Below are 21,270 nucleotides of genomic sequence, written 5' to 3' on the forward strand. Positions count from 1 at the left end.
AACTTTTACAACTACGAGTTTCAAATTCCAAATCTTTCATGGCTGAAGGCCTCCAAACAAGAAACCTTAAAAATCAACAAGGTAAATTTCAAATGACTGAACACACGCAGTTACAATTACAAATAAAATTATATATATCACAGCTAGGCTGAAAGCCTCAAGGCGAAAGTGGATAGACAAACATAAACAAAATGCAATACAAACAGCTGAAGGCGCACTATAAAATTTTCAAGATTTCAAAATAAATTACCATAACCTTTCAAAGACAGAAGGCCGCAATGTTTTGCTTAAAGGGTAATTTAAAGAAAAAGGTTTTAATTGGCCTAGGGCCCACAATTGATTTTCCAAAATTAAAAAATACCATAAACCTTTAAGGGCAGAAGGCCGCAATGTTCGAGCTTGAAAGGTAATTTTAAGAATAAGGTTCCAAGCGGCTTAAGGTCCACAATTAATTTTCCAAAATTAAAAAAAAATAACCATAAGCCTTAAGTTTTAAGTAGCTCAAACTGCACTAAAAGAAAAGCCAACACAACGGCAATAACATTTCAGCAAATATCCCCTTGCCGGAATTCAAACTTACTTATACGCAGGTGAAGACCTATAATTTACATAAAACACAGTTAAACCAGGATTTTTTTTAAATCATTGGCTATGGTAAACTATAAACAGACAATTAAACACCGGTGAGAAAGACGGTAAAGACAACGGCACGCAGAAGCCTCCAGGGGGTTCGGTCTGCCCTCGTTCACTTGGGTGAGACAGGTGGTGAGCTCAACTACACTTGATCCGTCGGAACCCAACCAGGGGACAGCCACGGACCGACCGACAAAACGACTTGCTTGCCACCAATCGGTACATGAGAACTCAAACACACAAGGTTACGAAAGTGATAATCCACAATGAAGTATGTATTAGGTGTCAAAATTACACACCATGTTGGACAACGACAACAGATGAGCAAAGGACACTGTCTGAAATTACGTTAGTGGCCAGGACAGGTAACTCGAACACTAACGGCCACAAGGCAGAAAATTCCGCTAGCGCACTTGAATTGTAGTCAACCAATATAGTTAATTCCACAGCATGGCAACTAAATTTCAGCAATACAAACAGTCGGTGTTGCTCACAGGGAAACCTCCCCAACAGCAAACCACCGAAGCGAACCGTACAACACGAATGGACGTGGCTTGGGTGCTTAAAACACAACTCAACTTTGACGCCCTGCGTCGGTGAACCACGAAGCTAGACAGCTCCACATACGCTCCAACACTGCGCATGGACCACCAGCCGAGCGAGCCAACTTCACCGCGCAGAGATATCCTCGCTGGTCCACACCAACCGACCGACTGCCCACAGACCCCTAGCCAGAACCTCTATGCACAAGACCAAAGATGGTAAAAGCCACAAATATCGATACACATCGCTGCTGCCACACGTAGGACGAAGAACCACGGCATAACTGCAGCAAGGGCGGGAAACCAAACATATAGACAGCCAAGTTCAAGAAAAAGCATAGTTGGGAGTGAGCAAGGTTCACATGTTAATGAGTTTTATTACAAAATGAGAAATTAAAATACTTAACTTTGTGTTACATGGATGTGCCGTAAGCAAAGGGCGACATACGAAATAATCAAGTCTGTTCAGTATAATAATTCCAGCCTGATATATAGACGGTTGAAGCGAAGTAATGAGCTTTGACGCTTCTATGCAAGTCGCTAGTCTTGAGGCTGCTGTTCGACTGGGCCGCGACCAGTCGGGTGCTGCGCTTACATCCACTCCACATATGCGCCGCTGCTGTCCTCCTGGAAAGGGGCCGGTCAGCGTGCAATTGGCTGACGTCTTTTCACAGCACTCTCTGCTCTATCCATCCCGACTGCAATGCCGGCGCTTGACTTTGCGCCGTTACACTTCAGGATATGAGAGAAAGAATAGACACTACACATTCCTATCAATAAATGATAAAGCCTCAGGGAACTGTCACAAAATTGAACAAAGTGTACCTTATGGTGACGAAAACGTGAAACAGATAACTGTGCAAAATGGTCAAGATTGTAACTTACCTTAATCGAGATGCCAGGGAAAGCAGTTCTTTCCTACGTGTTTCTTTAAGTGAGAGTACAAATCCTGTGTTGACAGTGGTTTAAAGAAACATTACACTGAGAACCGGACTACCGAAATCCACGCATGGAACTCTGGTATTTTAACAGCGAATAGGAATATGGTGCATAGTGCGAAGATTTTCTGTAGACCCCTATTGCTTAATCTAATCGTTTATCTGGCCAATAACCTGAAACAAAACTTCATCACAGTTTCACGTCAAGTTAGCCAGTTATAATATTTTTAAGCAACAATTTGGTGTACCCTGCCTGACAAAATGAGAGAAGTCCAGTAGGCGAAAGGCAGACGCAATGAAAATTCACGTGATGTGTGAGGTTACGAGGAGCAGTCAATTGAAAACCTAACACCAGCTTCAATAGGACCTTGGAATGGTTCCATTCAAAAGTAATCACCAAACGCGTTACAACGTTCATACCACTGGGAGACGAGACGTTTTGTAGAACACCTTCGGCCACTGACGTATCCACAACCATGCGACATTCCGACAGTCCGTGGGCAAACGGCAAAGCCAACACTTGAAACAGCCGACATCTCCGCCGACAAATAAATCCAGAGCTGTTCATACAAGTTTCGGTGAGATCATGATCAGCTTTTTATTAAACTACAGGGGACCTCAGTTCGTCACGTTCCTCGAACTCTAAACACAATCAGTGCGCAGCGCTATGAAGACACTTTGCAGAAACTGCGACGCGTCATAAAGCCAAAACGCCGAGGAATGCTGTCAGAGGGAACCATCTTGTTGCACGGAAACACCCGCCTCTACACTGCCAAGTGGACGAAGACTACACTTCAGGGACTTGGTTGAGAGACACTGGAACATCCTATGTACAGCCCGGATCTTTACCGTGTGATTTTTCAAATCTTCAGAGAGCTGAAGAAAGACACGCGTGGAGGCCGGTTTCAGTCGGACGAGGAATTGCAAGAGCGGGTGCGATTGTGGATCCGTCAGTGGTCGGCCGCGGTACTACGAAATCGGGATTGATCGTCTCGTCTACCAATGGAATAAACAAATTAACGCGTGTGGTAAATACTTTTGAATGAAACCAATCCGTGGTCCCATTGAGGAGGGTGTCCGGTTTTCATTTGACTGCCCCTTATATTTCAGTGAAGTCAATTTTCAAGGAACGCCGTAGCATGGGGCCACATATGACTATGAACGTTGCATCCCCTCTAGCATGCATTCACACACTGATTCGCTTAGGAAGGGTGTCAGAAAGCCGTTGTCATTTATCCCGAGGCAAGCAGACCAAAAAAAGTGCTTAACTGATTCTTGACACCGTAGGTAGGACACTCGGTCGGAGTTGACGCCCCAACTGGTCCAACACGTGTTTTACTGGGGACAGACCTCCGGTTATTGCTAGTGATGGGAGTAGCTCAGGAGCAAGTAGACAGATGTGGAAGACACGTGCTACATATGGACGATCATTGTACCGTCAGTCACTACCTGCCATAACCCCAAGCTATACCCAGTACAGCTCTTCACATCATGACACTAGGGTTAATACCACTATGCTTCTCCAAAACATTGGAAGAATGGTGCCTCTCAATAATTCGCCATCATACTCGCCCACCAGTGTTCAAATGGTTAAAATGGCTCAGAGCACTATGAGACTTAACTTCTGAGGTCATCAGTCGCCTAGGACTTACAACTAATTAAAACCAACTAACCTAAGGACATCACACACATCCATGCCCGAGGCAGGATTCGAACCTGCGACCGTAGCGGTAGCTCCACTTCAGACTGTAGCGCCTAGAACCGCACGGCCACTCCGGCCGGCTTCCCACGAGTGTCATTCAACGTGGTGTGGAATCTCTATTTGTTTCTGAAAATTGTGTGACACCATTCATCAGCAGTCCATAAGTCTCGGCCACTGCAGCAAACGCAGCCATATGTGTGGTGATATTAACGGAGCCTGCGCATGGGACGGTAATTCTTTAGTCCATCTGCTGATGCTCTCTGACAAGTGATGTGGTATGAAAGAGAATGTTGCAAGGGGTCTGTTATGTACTGCACGGTGATCCTCCTTCTTGATGGTCAGACCGGACCATTGACGACGAGTATTCCTGCTCTCTCGTCCCAAGAAGTCCATCATCGGGTCATTGTCACATCTGAATGTTCCACAAATCTGAATATTGCTCGATTCGACCAGCTGCCAAAATGGAGATCCACAATGAGCCCCTTTCAAACTGTCGTGTGATGATACCGCTCTGTCACCAGATCTGGTAACAACGCTAACTACGAACAACTCTGATGCACCCTAGTGTCAGTTCTACCTGCCACAGAGAATTTCAACTCAAATCCTTTATATGCCCACAGACAGTGAATACGTCTATGGTGTTATGGTGACATCCCATGTCTTGTGGCAGGCAGTGAGCTAAATATTTTTTCTTTATTAGTTGAAAATAATGCCTGAAGACCTCAAACTCGGTAAGGTTTCATGTGTAACAACTCAACTACACAAAACAAGATGTATATCTAGATGACTGTTGCGAAACCTGATTTGAGCAGAAAAATTTTCAGTGTAAGTGGAATACTTTACTAATAAGTTATATCTTGAATAAGTTATATCAATTAAATTAAATAAATCAAATTACCATCAAATCCACCTTCATCAACAGTATTTCACCATCGCATCCGTAACAATATTTTAAATTAAAATACTTCAGCAATTTAAACAAAGAAATATTCGCCCTTTAAACAAAGAATATTTAAAGGCAATCAATGCAAGAACCTGATTTCTTTCGGGTTAGCATCTGCAGAATGTTAGCAATCTCTCCTGGTGTTCGAACTGAAGGTTTATGACTTCTCTTAGACCCACAAAAATTCCCACTGGGCTGTCATTTTGTTATCAACGTCTTACCATTACTTCCTTTCAGTAAACTGTTCCCGTATTGTACATGAAAGTCTTCAAAAATGGTCTAAAATGAACCAGTACCGGTTACAAATTGCAATTATGCACATACACTCATGTTCAAAAAAGACAATCATATTCACAGTACATGTGCATTAGCATCTTCTGCATAAATGGTTAGTAATTTAACCACACAGGCTCGCGTGTTTAAGGTCAACGTTGTGATCGCGGCGCAACACCACTTACCGACAAAATGTGCCTTCGGCTCTCGTTGTAACTATAAATCAAAGGTAATAGTTCAGTGTGACTCGAGCAGACGTGCAGTATGCCCCGCAGACTTATGCGCGAACCGTACCGTCAAATCAGTGAGATTCACAGAGTGCGCTTATTTGTCGTGAGAGAACGTGATGCATCCATCCAGGAAATTGCTGCTCGTGTGGGACGAAGTGTTTCGGCAGCGCACTGGGTGTGTGCAGAATGGCTCACGTAAGGCAGTAGAACACAATGAGATGGGTCAAGTTGCATCAACCAAACCAACCGCCGAGAAGTTCGACACCTCATCCGAATGCCATTGCAGGACAGCACTTCTCCGCCGACCTTCGACGAATGTGCATAAACGTGCTAGACAGCAAGGGCGTATGGAACGACGTCACTTGCGTCAGGAACAACAACCGATTTGTTTTCGGACGAATCCAGCTCCTGTTTGATTGAAAATATGGCCGCATTTTTGTTCGCTGCAGTCTAGAGGAGCGGCATCACAGTGACTGCATTCGTGTAAGAGATACATCGCCAGCTCAAGGCCTAATGATGTGCTGTGCTATTGGGTACATCTACAAATCACAGTTGGTGCATGTCCCGGCCACTGAGACCTGTGTCACCTACGTGAATGTCACCATGCGACCCGTAGCCACGCCCTTCCTGCACAACAAATGGCTCTGAGCACTATGCGACTTAACTTCTGACGTCATCAGTCGCCTAGAACTTAGAACTAATTAAACCTAACTAACCTAAGGACATCACACACATCCATGCCCGAGGCAGGATTCGAACCTGCGACCGTAGCGGTCGCTCGGCTCCAGACTGGAGCGCTTAGTCCTGCACAACATCCCAGACCTCATTCTTCAGCAAGACAATACACAACCACATGTTGCTGCAAAAATACGCACCTTCTTGGTGTCACAGGATGTCAGCCTTTTACCCTGGCCCTGCAGGTCGCCAGATTTGTCGTCAATCGAAAATGCGTGGGATATGGTGAAACGATTGGTGTGGCGCTGTAACCCAATGCCAAACACCACAGATGGATCTAGGTGAATGTAGCATGAATGGCTATACCACAGAACGTCTTCACGCATAGAACAAGGTATCAGGGCTCATGGCGGACACTGTACCTACTCGTCAACAAGACTCATTCTGAAACGAGGTGACTGAAATGCTAATCATTTCTGCCAACACGCTAATATGCATTTTCTGTGAATATGAATGTCCTATATCTAGTTGTCCAGTGTGCTCTACTTCTTCTGAATATGAGTGTACTTTGGTATACAGAATACAGTATCACCCATTCAAATCAGCAACTGAAATTGTGACAGGACAAACTGATCGATCTGCTCGAAGTACACTACCTAATCAATAACATCCGGACGCCTACCAGTGGATATTTATATGGAATGTTACCGCCTTCGCCTTTACGATGGTTTCAGCTCTGCTGGGGACACTTTCAGTGATTGGCCTGAATGTCTACGGAGGAATGGTAGCCCGTTATTCCTCAATAACCGAAACCAACGATTGGTTCCTGGGACCTGCAAAGAAGTCTACGTTTCTACTCGTTTCAAACGTGTTCCTAGAAGCAGTGTGCTCTGCGACCAGTTAATTTCCAAGTTTACCCAAGAATATTCTTCCCCTCAATATCTGGCGTCTCTGTTATTTCATTCTGAAGCACAGTACAAAATACTACTTCAAATGGACTATTTACATCACTTATTCTGCTGGATGCATGCCTGGCACTCTTGATGGTATCCGAAACTGATAGGCGACCACTTTGTTCAATGGGTGTAACTGCCGTTCTATATTCCCATTTCTAGAAGGGAATACTGTACACTATTTTGTACAGGCTGTGGGCCGTCGTAATTATTAACAGAATACTTGCTTTCCGATGCAGTACTTCCGTGATCTTCAACTTGGAAAGTGTTCCCTCATCTGTTGCGTAATTTACTAATTCTTCCAACTGAACATGCGAGGCCGTCGCCTGGCGGTTCGCATACAAAAACAACAGTGAATGAACTAACCGCCATGCTGTCACTATTCAAACTGAGCAGAAAAATAATTAAGAAGTGCTAAACAGTTTTTTAGAAAAAATTGGAAAGAAGAACATTGTTAATGCAGAGTTTTTGTGGACTGTTCCTAGTAGGCTGTAACGATAACAATTCAGTATTACGGAAAACAAAAAGGAAAATTTGATATTAGAGTAATAATATTCATTCTGAGTCGTTATGACCCGAAAATTACGTAAGTAACTATTAAGGTTTACGACCAAACTACTTAAAATACACCGAGGCCGCAAAGGAACTGATATACGCAAGGCTATTCAAATATAGAGATACGCAAACACGCAGAATACTGCGCTGCAGTCGGCAATGCCTATACCAGACAGCAAGGTCTGGCGCAGTTGTTAGATCCGTGACAGAAACGCAACCCTTCCGCAAATTGCTGCATATTCCAATGCTGTGCCATCAACAAGCGTCAGCGTGCAAACCATTAAACGAAACATAATCGATGTGGGCTTTCGGAGCCGAAGGCCCACTCTTGTACCCTTGATGACTGCACTGGTGGAAGTTCTGTCATGGTGTGTGGAGTGTGCAATTGGAGTGATTGAGAGCGCTGATACGTCTAGATACGACTCTGACAGGTTACACGTACGTAAACATCCTCTCTGATCACCTGCATCCAGTCATGACCATTGTGCATTCCGAAGGACTTGCGCAATTCCAGCGGGACAATGCGAAGCCCCACACATTCAGAATTTCTACATAGTGGCTCCAGGAATGCTTTCTCTGAGTTTAAGCACTTCCGCCGGCCACCAAACTCTCCAGACATGAACATAATTGAGCCTGTCTGGGATGCCTTGCAACGTGCTGTTTAGAAATCTCCACCGCCTCGTACTCATACAGATATGTGGACATCCCTGTAGGATTCATGGTGACAATACCCTCCAGCACTACTTCAGACATCAGTCTAATCCATCCGAGGTCGTGTGGCGGCACTTCTGCATGCTTGCAGGGGCCCTACACGATATTAGGTAGTTGTACCAGTTTCTTTGGCTCTTCAGTGTCTTTTAAAATATTGTTCTACAAATATTGCTTATGCATTTTCAGACAAAGTCACAAAATTTCGAGGAGTTGTGTTAGTATTGAAATATTGAGAGTATTGAGCAGAGTCTGGAGCCTGACGCCCAGCGGTGAAACATGTATCTTTATGCGTGCAGCGGTCAGCGTTTTAATGATCGGGAAATATCCTCGCAAAATTAGTGTCATTACCCTCGGTGGGAACGCTGCACCCTGCACTCATGTAATCTGAAATTTAACCTTTGACACCTCGAAACATATTTCAAGTTAGTTGTTGCACGTGTAGCTGCCCTTCAAGAGCTCAACGGGTAGCATAACAAACGGGCGCTGTCTGTACGAGTGTAATCGCGTTCCTAAAAGCTTTCGGAATAAGTTAGTCCCATACCCAGCAAAGTGACATTCGCAAGCAACGCTGCAACATTCATAGGTTGCCCATGGCAGAGATACGCAGTTCAAGGGATTTTGCAAGGTGGAGCAACGTGTTTCGCAGTTTGTGAAACATTTACGATTCTTCAAGTTCAGATGAGAATTTTGAAAGGTGATTACTTTAGAGTTCGTTTCCTCGACGTATTTTTGGGCATCATTTCTCGAAAGCCTTATTGTTCTGTAAACAGACATTTAACTTAAAACGGACAGGAAGCAGGGTGTTCTCATCTGAACATCTGATAACAATCATTTTGTACAGTTTTATGTTCGCCTTTGCGTGGCATTGTCTATGTATCGGTCATAAAATGGATTAAAAGCGTATCTACAATGAATATCGTAACTCCTAAATTCTTAAAAAATAAACAAATATATGTCTACTCAAAAAAGCAAATAAAAATCGCTTTACACCTTCCTCAGAGACAATCTCCACTCCTTGCAAATTAAAAATGTAAGTGTAGACCAAATGTGGCTTGAATTCAAAGAAATAGTGTCGACAGCAATTTAGAGATTTACATCAATAGAATTAACAAACGACGTATATTCGATGGGACGCAAAACGTGTCTGACCACTGTTGCAGAAACAACGAAACAAGCATGCCAAATTTAAAAGGATACAAAATCCTCAAGATTGGCGATCTTTCACGCTCGAAATTTAGCGACTTCAAAGTCAGTTGCTTACAATAGTTTCCCCAAAGAAACTTTGTCTCGAAAACTGGCATGCGTAAAGTATGCTAGCAGCCGGCCACAATCAGTGCCATTTTTGCGCAACAGCAGTGGAAATACTATCGATGTCAGATGAGTTGCTAAACACAGCGTTCCGATATTCTTTCACCAAAGAAGACGATGTAAACATTACAGAACTCGAATGAAGAACAGCTGCCAGCGTAAGTAACTTCGAAGTAGATAACCTCGGATGAGTGAAGAAACTTAAATCACTTATTAAAAGCAAGTCTTACGGTCCAGACTCTACACCAGTTAGTTTCATTTCAGAGTACACTGCTGCATTAGCTCCATACTTAACAATCACATACAACCATTTGCTCGATGAGAGGTCCGTGCCCACATCTCGTGGTCGTTCGGTAGCGTTCTTGCTTCCCACGCCCGGGTTCCCGGGTTCGATTCCCGGCGGGGTCAGGGATTCTCTCTGCTCGTGATGGCTGGGTGTTGTGTGATGTCCTTAACTTAGTAAGGTTTAAGTAGTTCTAAGTTCTAGGGGACTGATGACCTAAGATGTTCCATAGTCCCATAGTGCTCAGAGCCATTTGAACCATTTGAGAGATCCGTACCCAAAGACTGCAAAGTTGCACAGGTCGCATCAGTATTCAAGAAAGGAAACAGGAGTAGTCCACTAAATTACAGCCTCATATAATTAATGTTGATATGTAGCAGGAATTTGGAACATATATTTTGTTTGAACAATATAAATTACCTCGAAGAGAACAGGCTATTGACACATAGTCAACATGGATTTAGAAAACATCGTTCTTGTGAAACACAAGCAGCTCTTTACTCGGACGAAATGCTGAGTGCTATTGACAAGGGATTTCCACCTGATTTCGTATTTATAGATTCCAAATTGCGTGCTTGTGGAATATCGTCTCAGTTACGTGACGGGATTCGTGAATTCCTGTCTGAGATGTCACAGTTCGTAATAATAGTCGGAAAGTCATCGAGTAAACCAGAAGTCATTTCTGATGTTCCCAAGGTAGTGTCAGAGGACCTCTGTTGTTCCTAATCTACACTCCTGGAAATGGAAAAAAGAACACATTGACACCGGTGTGTCAGACCCACCATACTTGCTCCGGACACTGCGAGAGGGCTGTACAAGCAATGATCACACGCACGGCACAGCGGACACACCAGGAACCGCGGTGTTGGCCGTCGAATGGCGCTAGCTGCGCAGCATTTGTGGACCGCCGCCGTCAGTGTCAGCCAGTTTGCCGTGGCATACGGAGCTCCATCGCAGTCTTTAACACTGGTAGCATGCCGCGACAGCGTGGACGTGAACCGTATGTGCAGTTGACGGACTTTGAGCGAGGGCGTATAGTGGGCATGCGGGAGGCCGGATGGACGTATCGCCGAATTGCTCAACACGTGGGGCGTTAGGTCTCCACAGTACATCGATGTTGTCGCCAGTGGTCGGCGGAAGGTGCACGTGCCCGTCGACCTGGGACCGGACCGCAGCGACGCACGGATGCACGCCAAGACCGTAGGATCCTACGCAGCCGGCCGCGGTGGTCTCGCGATTAAGGCGCTCAGTCCGGAACCGCGTGACTGCTACGGTCGCAGGTTCGAATCCTGCCTCGGGCATGGATGTGTGTGATGTCCTTAGGTTAGTTAGGTTTAATTAGTTCTAAGTTCTGGGCTTCTGATAACCTCCGTAGTTAAGTCGCATAGTGCTCAGAGCCATTTGAACCATTTTGATCCTACGCAGTGCCGTAGGGGACCGCACCGCCATTTCCCAGCAAATGAGGGACACTGTTGCTCCTGGGGTATCGGCGAGGACCATTCGCAACCGTCTCCATGAAGCTGGGCTACGGTCCCGCACACCGTTAGGCCGTCTTCCGCTCACGCCCCAACATCGTGCAGCCCGTCTCCAGTGGTGTCGCGACAGGCGTGAATCGAGGGACGAATGGAGATGTGTCGTCTTGAGCGATGAGAGTCGCTTCTGCCTTGGTGCCAATGATGGTCGTATGCGTGTTTGGCGCCGTGCAGGTGAGCGCCACAATCAGGACTGCATACGACCGAGGCACACAGGGCCAACACCCGGCATCATGGTGTGGGGAGCGATGTCCTACACTGGTCGTACACCTCTGGTGATCGTCGAGGGGACACTGAATAGTGCACGGTACATCCAAACCGTCATCGAACCCATCGTTCTACCATTTCTAGACCGGCAAGGGAACTTTCTGTTCCAACAGGACAATGCACGTCCGCATGTATCCCGTGCCACCTAACGTGCAGTAGAAGGTGTAAGTCAACTACCCTGGCCAGAAAGATCTCCGGATCTGTCCCCCATTGACCATGTTTGGGACTGGATGAAGCGTCGTCTCACGCGGTCTGCACGTCCAGCACGAACGCTGGTCCAACTGAGGCGCCAGGTGGAAATGGCATGGCAAGCCGTTCCACAGGACTACATCCAGCATCTGTACGATCGTCTCCATGGGAGAATAGCAGCCTGCATTGCTGCGAAAGGTGGATATACACTGTACTAGTGCCGACATTGTGCATGCTCTGTTGCCTGTGTCTATGTGCCTGTGGTTCTGTCAGTGTGATCATGTGATGTATCTGACCCCAGGAATGTGTCAATAAAGTTTCCCCTTCCTGGGACAATGAATTCACGGTGTTCTTATTTCAAATAAACGATTTAGGAGATAATCTGAGCAGCCATCATAGGGTGTTTGCAGATGATGCTTTCGTTTGTCGGCCATTACAGTCATCAGAGGATTAATACAAAACTATTTAGAAGAGATGTCTGTATGGTGCGAAGATGAGCAATTGACACTAAGTAATGAAATGTGTCATATCATCCACATCAGTGATAAAAGGAATCCTATAAACTTCGATAACACGGCAAATCAATCAAATCTAAAGCCCATTAATTCAGATAGATACCAAAGAATTATAATTACGAACAACTTAAATAGGGAATAAGACATGGAAAACGTGGGGGGAAAGCGAACCAAAGACACGGACTTATTGTTAGAACACTTAGAAGATGCAACAGATCTACTAAAGAGAGTACATTCACTACGATTGTCCGTCCTTTTTTGGATCCTTGCCAGGCAGTATTAACGAAGTACATAGGAAAAGAGCAGCACATTTTGTGTTATCGAGAAATAGGGGCGAGAGTGCCATGGACATGACATAGAATTTGGGGTGGAAAACAATAAAACGCGTTTCTCGTCGCGCAGCATCTTCTCGCGAAATTTCAGTCACCATATTTATTTTGTTGTAGCCGACCTACTTAAGGAGGAACGGTTATCTTAATAAAATAAGGGAAATCAGAGCTCGCGCAGAAAGATACGGTTGGTTTCTTCCAGGCGCTGTACGAGCATGGTGTAACAGAGAACTATTATGAAGGTGGTTTGATCAACGCTCTGCCAGACACTTGAGTGTGATTTGCAGAGTACCCACGTAGATGTAGATATAGATGTAAAATAAGACGCCAGTCCTGATGAAAATATGAAGCCTCTGACAATGTGTCACTGAAGATCCAATCGAAATTCAAATTACAATAAGATCGTGCAGCATGCTGTAGTTAAAATAAATATGAAAGTTGTTGTCCTGCACTGATGACAGAAAGCCGGGGTCGCCTGAATGTTATGCTACCTGCTCGGACGAATCACAGATTAACTGGGACAGCGTGATTTCATACGGAAACTCCTTCGAGGTTAATGTCATTCCTGAAGTCTTAGCGGAAGCTATTTCTGGTGAAGTATTATATACCAGAAACAATGAGAAAGGACTGCAATGAAAGGTACTCTTCTGTCACAGACACAAAATAAAACGTATGACAAGCGATAACGCGTTTTTCGGAACTAGTGACGTGAACGTCAGTGTCACATAGATTATTTGGTTCTACAATAACTAACAACTATTAGCTGCTTAATAAATCCCAGTGATCTGCCACAAAAACGGCAGTTTTCCATTAAGGATATTACATGTGTAAATGTTAGGTAATAATAAAATACGTAAATAAAATCTGAATGTTTATAACTGGGAGCACTTTCCACCACACAGCAAGCTGGTACGACTATTCGGGTTCAACAAAATGCTGATGACGATGTCCCTAGAGTTGGCGCTCATGATTGGATTGGATGAAGATATGGAAGGAAATCAGCCGTGTCCAAAGAATCATCCGGTCATTCATGTTATGCGATATAAGTAAACCACGGAATATGCAAGTGTGGAGCGGAGTACAGTCCAATAAACACTTTGATAGCGAGCTTGTTGCTCGCGGACGTAAAGTTACATGGGCGCAATGAGATTAGGAAGATGCACAGTTAATCTACACCGGTCGCAGTCAATACGCTGTTTCATTAGTGTAAATTGTCTGTGGTATATAATGGCTTAAAGTGAGGCGTGTTTTCGTTGTTCACCCATGACTCGTGATAGGTCTAAATGTCAGATGAGAGCTGAAATGGGTGCAAGAAGGGGATCTATTCTTCCTCTGCTACAGTTCAACTTGTTCAGCGAAGAAACTAATAACTGCAGATAAAATGTTCAGGAGTGGGATTAAGATTCACGATAAAAGGACAAAGATTCGCTGCAGATACTGCTGCTCACTGAAGAAATAATGAAGACTCAAGCGGCATGCTGAAAAGAGTGTACAGTCTACTGACCATCAATATGTACTGACTGTATACCAGAACCGGAAGAAAGTACTGAAGTGTAGCAGAAATGAGATTAGGGATAAAATTTAGATCGAATCTGGGGACCACGTAATAGACGAAGTGAGAGAATTCACATATCTTTGATCAAAATGTGTTATGTTCATGAGGATACAAATACGATATAAAAACTCGGAAAAGCAAAATGAACATGCGTCGCTTAAAAAGTCTGCTGGTATTGAATACAAGTCACGAAGTAAGGAAGTAAGTTCAGAGATTGTCAAGAGCACAGCACTGCACGATAGTGGATCGTGAACTGTGGGAAAAACAGAAAATAGGAGAGTCAAAATCTTTGGAGTATGATACTAAAGAAGAAATTCTAAAATTAGGTGGACGGGTAAAACAAGGAATGAGAAGATTTTCAACAGAATTTGGGAGGAAAGGAACATAAGGGACAGAATGAGACGACATATAGTTAGTTACAAGTGAATAACTTCCGTGCGAGTAGAGGAAGCTGTAGAGGGTAAAAACTGTTGGGCAAGTAGAGTTGAAAAATACACAACGAAAAATTAAGGATGTAGGGCGGAAGTGCTACTCTGAGATGAAGAGATTGCAAAGGACAGAATGTTGGCCAGGCCGCCTCAGTCAGGAGACATGACAAAACATTACACACATGATTCTAACATCAAGCTACTAAAAACGTAAATAAATTTACAAACATTAGGGGAGTATGGGCAAGGAAACCATCGTGTGCTTTTTGTAGTAACGGTTATTGAATTTGTCTTAATGATTTTGGGAAAGTATGCGAAACCTAAATTGGATGCCTCGGCAGGGATTTGAACCACTCACCTCCTGAATATGAGCACAGTGTTTTAGCACTGCGGCATCTCGCTCGGTGCCACGATTCTCTCCGTCCGCAATACTGTCATGGTTGTAACGTGTCCTTGAGGCTCGCCAGGATAAACTGAAAACGGCCTGTATCCCACAGTTGGCAGGTCACCTTACAGTCCACTGACGTTTGCCTAGTTAAGCGGTTTCATTATGTGAGAAAATGCTTATGCCGAGCCGTCGAGCAACTTCTAGAAACCGACCGAACAAGGTCTGACGGATAGCGTGTGACCCAGAGCTTTGCCGCAAGGTCTCAAGGTGGCGCACGTGCCATGCATGTTGGTCGTGTTCGGGCACTTACGAGCGTAACAGCACCTCTCGTGCTGAGTTGTAGCACGAGGTGTACTTGACAGTTACAGCTGGCCAACGTCTCTCCCTCCCAGAAATCTTATCTCTACTTGTGCTGTGACACTGTAGTCACCATTTAACTCCCGGTGCAATTTTCGATGTGGTTGCTAAATACGTTAACTGACCGTCCCTACTTCTCCATGATTCGAATCTTACGTATCAGAAGTACCCAGCACGCATTTAGAATGACAATGCATAGGGCTTCTGCGTACACGGTCCTTGACAGACCTGCTAAGCAATCTCAAGCTGGCGTGCCACACCAGATGCAAAGTGAACGACTACATAGCTTCACAGCAGACATATTTCTTTTGTTCGGAACTAAGGAAGGCTTAGAAGACTGCTGAAAGGAATGGATAATATACATAGCACGCACTATGGCCACCGACTATGTCATAACGAAAGGGAAAAAACCAAACATGAAGTTCAAAAAAGTGAAGCACTCAGGGGAGAGGTAGAAATGGAATGAAACTTCACATGCTGGTGTGTGATGTTATTTCAGTGATTACAATATTGAGGTAAATTTCGTTGCGCCCTCTCTGGCCTGAATGCCCCCGTAATGAGTGTTACGTTCGGAACGATGTAATGAAGACGTTGTTTCCTCGCTTCTGGCCACAACTGTTGTTATTCTCCCTTGGTATTCTGGACACGAGAGCTGATCTCACAAGCTCTTTCTGGGTATGGGAGTACCTCAACATTAGACAGACAGTTCATGGAGATGTGCCGCTTGAGGAAGAGCATAGTCCTGTTGAAAAATGGCGCTATGATCTATGAGAGTTAAGAGTCCACGCAGACTACCGTGGTCGGTAAAGGTGTTGACGGCAGGGCACGTGTGGATAGAGTGGTAGTGGTGAGATTAGATTAGATTATATTTACTTTCATTCCAATTGATCCAAAGTGAAGAGGTCCTCCTGGATGTAGAGCATGTCAGTAAAACAACAATATATGACAAATATTTACAACTGAAACAAGTAAGCTAATGTACCATTCCACAGGCCCCAAGTGGAATGATCGTCATTTTTTAATGAACACTATATGAAAGAGTCATTTTACAAATACTAATGCACTGACCTTAAAATAAAAAAGTTTGTTATTTATATTAAGGTAATAAACGTGTAATACAACTACTATAATACTTATTTACAATGAACACATTACTGCACAGAAATGGTGCAGAAGTTAGATTGTACACACACACACACACGCACACACACACACACACACACACACACACACACACACACACACACACACACACACAGAAACAAACAAACATGTTTACAATGAACACATTACTGCACTGAAATTGTGCAGAAGTTACATTGTACTTTTATATACACAAATCAGTTGGTTTTACTGAGAAATTCATCAATGGAGTAGAAGGAGTTGGTCACCAATAAATCCTTTAGGCTTCTCTTGAACTGAATTTCATTGGTTGTTAGATTTTTATGGCTGCTGGCAAGTTATTGAAAATGTGTGTTCCTGAATAACGCACAACTTTTTGTACAAGACTAAGTGACTTTAAATCCTTGTGAAGATTATTCTTATTTATAGTATTGATTTCATGAACTGAGCTGTTGGTTTGAAAAAGTGATATATTTTTAATGACAAATTTCGTTAAGGAATAAATATATTGGGAAGCAGTAGTTTGTATCCCTAATTCCCTAAACAGGTTTCTGCAGGATGTTCTTGAGTTCACACCACATATAACTCTTACTGCACGTTTTTGTGCCCGGAAAACTTTAGCTTGGCCTGATGAATTACCCCCAAAAAAATCCCATATGACATTATGGAATGAAAGTAAGCATAGTATGCCAGCTTTCTCATTTTTATATCCCCTATGTCTGACACAACGAAGTTTTGTATAGTAAATGTGGTGTCACCGCCAGAAACCACACTTCCTAGGTGTTAGCCTTTAAATCGGCCGCGGTCCGGTAGTATACGTCGGACCCGCGTGTCGCCACTATCAGTGATTGCAGACCGAGCGCCGCCACACGGCAGGTCTAGAGAGACTTCCTAGCACTCGCCCCAGTTGCACAGCCGACTTTGCTAGCGATGGTTCACTGACTTCTACGCTCTCATTTGCCGAGACGATAGTTAGCATAGCCTTCAGCTACGTTATTTGCTACGACCTAGCAAGGCGCCAGTATCCGTACTATTGATATTGTGAATCATGTACCATAAAGAGCGACGTTCTCCATTAATGGATTAAAGTTAAGTATTCCACCAGCTACGTCCGTTTTTCTCAATTCTAATTCCCTTGTCATGTTCCAGACCTCACGCCAGACTGCGTGAGCTAAGACGCGAGCATTTCGGCCTCCTTTACTAACACTGTCGGCTCTCCTGCCAACCACAACAGTAAACATATGGCAAAATACTCTCTTCTTTGCGTGCTATCATTTGCCAAAATCTCATTTTGATATCTCAAACCATTCGTGAAATATGAGGAATGTCGTGAACATTTCACTCTGGCTTTATCGCTAGCGCGGCGTGGTCACAAATGAGTGTGCTACATCAGATCAACTGTCTCGAGATTAGTGACAAACAGATACCAAGTCTAAAGTCTAAGATAAAGTCTAAAGAAAAATTCAATATGTTAGCTAAATTTCATACATATTATGCAATATGCACCAAACGCAAATTCATAGCGACCACTATTTTTCATTGAAAAGTTTTTCGAATTTTTGGAGTGTCTGTCTTCCACGTGCCAACAGCCTTGCCGCAGTGGTAACACCGGTTCCCGTCAGATCACCGAAGTTAAGCGCTGTCGGGATGGGCTAATACTTGGATGGGTGACCATCCGCTCTGCCGAGCGCTGTTGGCAAGCGAGGTGCACTCAGCCCTTGCGAGGCAAGTTGAAGAGCTACTTGGTTGAGAAGTAGCGGCTCCGCTCTCGGAAACTGACTCACGGCCGGCAGAGCGGTGCGCTGTCCACGTGTCCCTCCATATCCGCATCCAGTGACGCCTCTGGGCTGAGGATGACACGGCGGCCGGTCGGTACCGTTGGGCCTTCCAAGTCCTGTTCAGACGGAGAGTTTACTTCCATGTAAATATGACAACATTATGACTATTAATGAAATGATGGACCCATCATAATGAACTTGAGATATAAGACTACAAGTGAAGCAAAAATGATTTTTTTTAGCAAAGTTCCTGTAAAAACGTTTGAGAAAGACTGCAGGACGTGTGCCTCGATTCTGTCAACGACAATGGGCCGACAGGTGGCAGACACTGTCAGCCTCTCCTTTCCCAACAAACGATTCAACAAGCCCAGCGACTTGGACGAAAGTTGGTCACTGTGCATTAGCCCCATACCTTGTGCGGACTCTCATGTATGAGGTCGCAGGACATCCGTGACGTACCATTGTGCCGTCTCTGCTCCCTCAATCACCACCAGCTGTGGCCTGAAATCATACTCGATAGCTCCCAACATCATGACGTCATATGTAACACTGCTGTGCCACTCCAAAACATCATAACAATGAGACCTCTCCCCACGTCGCCAACATGCTCACCGACGATGGTCATCCAAAGTAGTGCATAGCCCTAAACTCAGTACGACGACACTCATCAGCATCCGTGTTGTGGTATTAATGGCAGCCTATGCATACGATGGCAATTAACTAGTCTGGCTGCTAAGTCTCCGACCAATGGTGTGGGATGACACAATACGTAATCGGATGGTAAGTGCACACAGAATGGCGATCCTGCCTCAGAAATGGTCGACCAGAGCCTGCCCTCACATTCCCATGCACTCCTACATTGAGCCATTGTCATATCCATATTCCAGACAAATATGGATAGCGACTGACCTACAAACTTCAAAATGAATGTTCACGTAACCATCTTCTGTGAGTCACTGGACGAAGGCTGTCAGTAAGTCAGCATTGATGGTACCAACTTCAGCCGCGTGTTTTTAAAATTTCTTTATTCTTTAAAATGTAACGTCATCAGGCCTATTGAGGGCCTGATGACAGTGCAGCTTAGCATCGAAACCGGTCACACTGAATAAAGAAACTTTAGAAACCTAAGACTGAGGATACTACTATCAGCTCTCACCAGGCTGAATATTGTGACAAAATAAATCGTCAACATTTATGACAGAAGCCGTTATTATTTAAACTTTCTGTATTCAACACGGCCCCATTCATATCTATGAACCACAGATAATATTAGAATAAAAATGCCAAGACTTGATTAACATATTAAAGTGAATTCATGACTGATGACTAAACAAGTTACGCTGATTTTGAATTTAATAATCGCAAACAATGCGTTCTTTTGAGGAGCTTCCCATTGCTTCAGGGTGACACTTTTGTAAGAACTTCCATTTAATGGTAGTAAAGGGAATAATTAGAAAGAAAAGCATAAAAAATTTGCATGCTCTTCAAAATTTCATGTAATTAGTATGAAATGCGATTAGTAGCTGAGAAAACATTTGAGACCATTTGCAAAAGGTCAACAGTCAGATGGACCCTTTTTTCAAGCTGTTGCCTAAATTAGTGTTTGTCCGAATTCTCAGACGTACAGGGTGTACCGGGTACAAATGCAACTATTTCTATTGGACACTGAGAACGGTATACTGAACAACGTTACATCAGTATTTACGTCATTTGCAGACTAATAATTATTGCTATTGCGAGTAGCATGTTTTTAGGTGCGTTACGACTAGAGACTGGACATATGCATTTGCATGTTGCATATGTATTTGCATACTTGGCTCGTTTCCACTGCTTACTGCATATTTTAACTAGAGATGATATATATTGTCGCTCTATGTTTACAATATTTTAAAAATTTAGACGGAAGGTCTCTAGCTCGATCTTGTTTTGATGTCTCACAGATAGATCGCGACCTAAAACTGCGTGCAATCACTAACCGAGAGCCCGCTACCTAGCGAAATCATTATAGAAGAGGAACAGGAACGCGTCGGCAACAATCAAATAAAACTAGGCAAGATTTTAGTTGCACGTCCATTGTTTCAGTTTAGCTTTCTATTAACTCGAACACATTTGACATGTTTACGACCTGTAGTGTGTAACGTGTTGTCCGCCATGGGAAAAGAAACGTCGTTTCGCCGATAGCTGTCCATCCTGGAACATTTACATATGACTGAATTGTTTTATATTGTCGAGTTTGCGAGAAAAAACATTTCGTGCAAAAATGTTTTCATAGACCTGAATGTCAAGACAATTCTTTACATTCCAGGAATGCAGAAGAAAGGACCCCGATAACAACTTCTGACAACAGCAAGTTGCAGTAGCAGGAATTTGTCCGAAGGTAACCAAAAAAGTCGGTTTAACATGGATCTATGTGAAGCATTCATTCCCAGCAATATTCCTCTCCACAAACTTACAAACCCTATCCTCAAAGGGTTCCTGGGCAAATATTGCTTAAATCAGATATATCAGATGAATCAACATTGTGGGAAAATTACATATCGACAATTTACGTAACTGTTCTGGAAGAAATCCGCAATGAACGCAAGGGCAGCATTATTTGGATTTCAGTGGACGAAACTACAGACGCTTGTGGCCTTTACAATGCAAATTTAATTGTTGGTGCTTTAAAAGAAGAGCCTTCTCCTTCCTATTTAGCGGCCTGCAAAGATCTTGAAAAAGTAAATCATTTTACGATCGCCAGATTTGAGAATGAGAATATTAGAAAAATATTTAAAGAATCTTCTGCAGATGAAAGGGTATTTGTGTTTATTTCGGATGCTGATGATCAAAGCAGGAAAATCCCTCCGAGTATTTTAACCCAATCTGATTCATGTGACGTACTTTCTTCGTGGAGTACATCACCTTGCTGATGAAGTAGGTTCCACGTTTGTAATTGTAAATAAACTGATTTCATCGACAGAGAAAGTGTTTCTAAAGACTTCAGCTCGCATCAAGGCCTAGAAAGAAAAACTACCATATGTGCCTTTATCCCCCGAACCAGTGGTAACTCGTTGGGATACGTGGG

At 43.8% G+C, this 21,270-nt stretch overlaps 1 pseudogene; it reads left to right on the forward strand.

The window, feature by feature from the left end:
• Nucleotides 1-18,009: 18,009 nt before the first annotated feature.
• Nucleotides 18,010-18,127, forward strand: LOC126291280 (5S ribosomal RNA; annotated as a pseudogene).
• The last annotated feature ends 3,143 nt before the right edge of the window (nucleotides 18,128-21,270 follow it).

This window comes from Schistocerca gregaria, chromosome 1 (assembly GCF_023897955.1).
Source record: "Schistocerca gregaria isolate iqSchGreg1 chromosome 1, iqSchGreg1.2, whole genome shotgun sequence".
NCBI lineage: Eukaryota > Metazoa > Arthropoda > Insecta > Orthoptera > Acrididae > Schistocerca > Schistocerca gregaria.